The following is a 3,671-nucleotide window of genomic DNA, read 5'->3' on the forward strand; positions in this document are numbered from 1 at the left end:
AAACAGAAAACAAAAGACTAAGAAACTGACACACTTGGGATTCGAAGACAGGACCTGAAGCTGGGGAAAGGCGTTGGAAACTAAAAACCTACAAGTGCTGCTAGCTGGATTTGAACCCGTGACATGGAGGAACAAGGTGAGGCATTGAGCCTTGCACGTGTAGGAACACTCGTGTGAAAACCATAACACCTGGAGCTTATAAGCCGACTTAACAGCTTCATTCTTCATTTCCAATCCATGAGTGCACTCCTTCATCATTTCAAACCCTAACACAAAACTACTGCTCTCTAGCCATTCCAAAATCTTCCAATGGTCTTAGATTTGTCGAACTCAAAAACAAATACCAGCCGTGCCTCCATAGCTGGATTTTTGTCATTTATTCCCAAATCTCCGTGATGCTGCAAATTGAAGCTCCAATCCGTCGAATCAATGTCCCAGTGCACACCAAGGTAAATATCTCTTTTTTTCTTACAGATTTCATGACCAAAAGTTGCATGAACTCCTTTCTGAACTTGATGCATGGGCTCATTGATATGACGAAATTCTCTGATCTGATACTTGTGTGTGCTGTGCCTGCAAGTTCAACCCAGAAGTGATGCAGAGACCCAAAAATTCGTAGATCCTCACACCCTCGAAGGTAAAATTCATCACTGCAATTATTTGAGCTTGAACTTGCCAAATCTGTAAATGTGCTGCTTGTGCATGCCTAAAATGTGAATTAGGTTACGTCGCATAAATCTGTGTAATAGTGCTTTCTGATTTCAGTGCGTTCATGCATCAATGGTTTTAGTCTACTATCTGCAAGCTCATGAATGTTATCTGTATATTGCATGTCTCCATCGATTAACACATGAGCCCAAAAATCCGCGCATGAGGTCAATCTGTGTATTGGCTTGATGAATGTGCTCCCCTCTGTGCTGCTTAGATCCCACCCCCAAACTTGTATGTAGTGATATTTTAAATAAAATGCGAGGAAGTGATTAAGTGAGAGGGGGTGACAAGCAATACAGGGAGTCTTCTGAGTAACCCCACTATGAGTATCCCTGGACCTCAACTTGGTTTCTGTTTCTGTATTCCTTTGATTTCTGCATTGCTGAATCTCATGAATGTTGATGAATTAATGATGAAAGCTCAGATAAGTGTTGATGAATGGATGACTAATGGTGCTTTTTGAAATGAATGGATGTTGAATGCTGGTGAATGCAAAATTCAGTCGAATGTGCGCATATGGTGGATGTTAAGGGCCGACTTTGAATCCGAATGTAACCTGCAAAGACCAGGAATTAAAAACTTAATTGGACAAGGATAATAAAAATAAAAATAAAAAAATAAAAAACTGAATTTTTTTTTTCTTTAGATTTTTTATTTATTTATTGTTATTTAATTTTTTTTTTTTTATTCTTGAAAAAGACTAAAAAGGAAGAAAATATAATGAATGAAAATAAAAAGAAAAGAGTTTAGAAAAATTGCGTTGCCTCCCAATTAGCGCTTTAGTTAACGTTTATAGCTAGACGTAGAAGGAATAACTGAAGATCACGTCACTTGTTCTATTAGAGTCAACCACTCTTTAGTAGCATCGTAGGGAAATAGTAGGTATGGAATGAGTTATTGTTTATTAGTGGTTGAATTCTTCATAATTGCCCTTATATGTGAATGAATCTTTGTGATCAAATAGGGTCCCTTCCAGCAATGCTTGTGTTTCCTTTGAATTGACTTCAATCTTGTATTTAATACCCACAATTTTTGTATAGGTCAAATGTCTTGACGAAAGATTGGGCTGCTGTTAAACTTTTTCTTCTTCCTGTTACAGAATGTAGCCTGCTGGATAGACCTGCCCAGATTTGCTTTAAATTTGATGGGCTATGTATGTGCAATGTCATGTGAATTTTTAGATTCTGATTTGTTATGAACAACCCCTTGCAACACGTCAGTTATGATGAATTCCGGCAGCTTGGTTGGTTTCTTTGCAGCCTCTTGATTTGGCCAAAGAAAACATTGTGGGAAAATTTTGTGTGGCATATAAGCATGGGTAGCAAATGATTCCGTGGGAATTTCAGGATCAACATGTGCTTTTTCCTCCATTGGGCACGACTAACTGGCAAATTGCTCCTCGGTACTTGTACCAATCTCCTCTTGATCATTCAAGCTCTTCCCACAGTTTAATGCTTGAATAAAAAATCCTTGCTTGGTTATTTCAATGTACAACTCATTTGATTCCAACAATTTAGAGAGCTTGTCCTTTACCGGAAGCTCCTGTGGCACATTAAACTGCTCAAAATAGTGCTCAAGTTGCCTTTGCAAGCTTAGGGTGTAGAACTCTAAATATGGATTGTTCCAATTTCTTTTTGAGTTGTTTCTCATATTGGTATGCTCCTGGGCATAATCTGGAAAATATTCCTTCTGAGGACATTGCAAAATATCATGGGTCTTCAAACAACAAAGTGCACAAATTGTAGGTTTAAATCCATAAAAACCCAGTTATGCAGAGTTGACCCATAAGGGCGGTCTTCTTGGTTGTATATTGAATCCAGGAGGAGGAACAAATTCCATTATTGTGCGAATTGTAACCTTAAAAAAAAATAAAATAAAATCAAGTAAATAAAAAGTTATATACAAAAATAATTAACTAAGAATATGATAAACACAAATTATTTAAAACAATCCCCAACAACGACGCTAATTTCTTTATAGGGATTTTTACCACATGCAAAAGTAGAGATAAAAACACTTAAAAATACTTGCAAGAGAACAGGGTAGTTGTAGTATAAATGGCTCAAGTAAGGTCGTTTTCCGTAGGGATTGAATGAATAATTTACGTAAATACCAAATCCTAATTAATTATTTAAAAACAAAGATTGGAAAAAGTTGATTTTATGACCTAGAATATTAAAAACGAAATTTAAATTAAAACAAATAAATAACTTTACAAAGTAAAGAAAACAAAAGGAAGTAGTTTTGAAAACCAAATTGTAAAAGCCTAGGGTTCCGCCGTTCCCTTAACAATCCTATGTAGATTTATCAATTACTTATGAATTACCCATGCAACTTTGAAGGTTAGGTTTTCCTAATGCATATTCTACTTGTGGTATTCAAGCTAGAACGTATATCAAACATGCAATCCGTCCATGGTATTCAGATCAAATATAAATATGCATGACTCATTACGCTTTGTGAAAACCCTTTGAAAAATCATGCAACCCCTAAGACATGGTATTCATTCTAGGTGAAATTACAACTATCAATCACAAGAAGCAATACTCAATTCCTTGGTGGTATTCCGACCGAATTGCATCCAATTACTTATCTAAACATCATAATGGTAGCTAAGCATTAAAATATAGAGACAGTTTAAAGCACAATGATTAATAATTCAAAGCATGCATGCATGCATAATATCATAAACAATTAAATAAAAACTACATATTCATGCTAAGGCTCAAGGCATCGCCCTAGCAAACGAAAATTAGCTACTAGCAACCATAAAACAAAAGGAATTTATTGAAATAGAAAAAGGATAGAAAACACCTTCAAAATACAAAGCGTCAAAGCCTAACTAAATTCTCCACGTTCGTTCCCCCCAATGTTGCGTAACGAACCCTAATGCCTAACAAGCCTTATTTATACTACTCTAATTAAAATCCTCCTAGTAAAAGGTCTTAGAAGAAAACTAG

General features: G+C 35.9%; 1 long non-coding RNA gene across 2 annotated transcripts; it reads left to right on the forward strand.

Annotated features, from left to right (window-relative positions):
* Positions 1-229: 229 nt before the first annotated feature.
* On the forward strand, positions 230-2,419 carry LOC148696262 (uncharacterized). 2 transcript variants are annotated; one of them, XR_015963582.1, is made up of 3 exons: positions 230-449; positions 581-637; positions 1,752-2,419. It is a non-coding gene; the product is annotated as an uncharacterized LOC148696262 (long non-coding RNA). The 2 variants fall into 2 exon arrangements; XR_015963581.1 differs by having other exon boundaries at positions 591-637.
* Positions 2,420-3,671: the final 1,252 nt, after the last annotated feature.

The sequence above is a fragment of the Pyrus communis genome, chromosome 6 (assembly GCF_041283825.1).
Source record: "Pyrus communis isolate YQ-2024b chromosome 6, ASM4128382v1, whole genome shotgun sequence".
Taxonomy (NCBI): Eukaryota; Viridiplantae; Streptophyta; class Magnoliopsida; order Rosales; family Rosaceae; genus Pyrus; species Pyrus communis.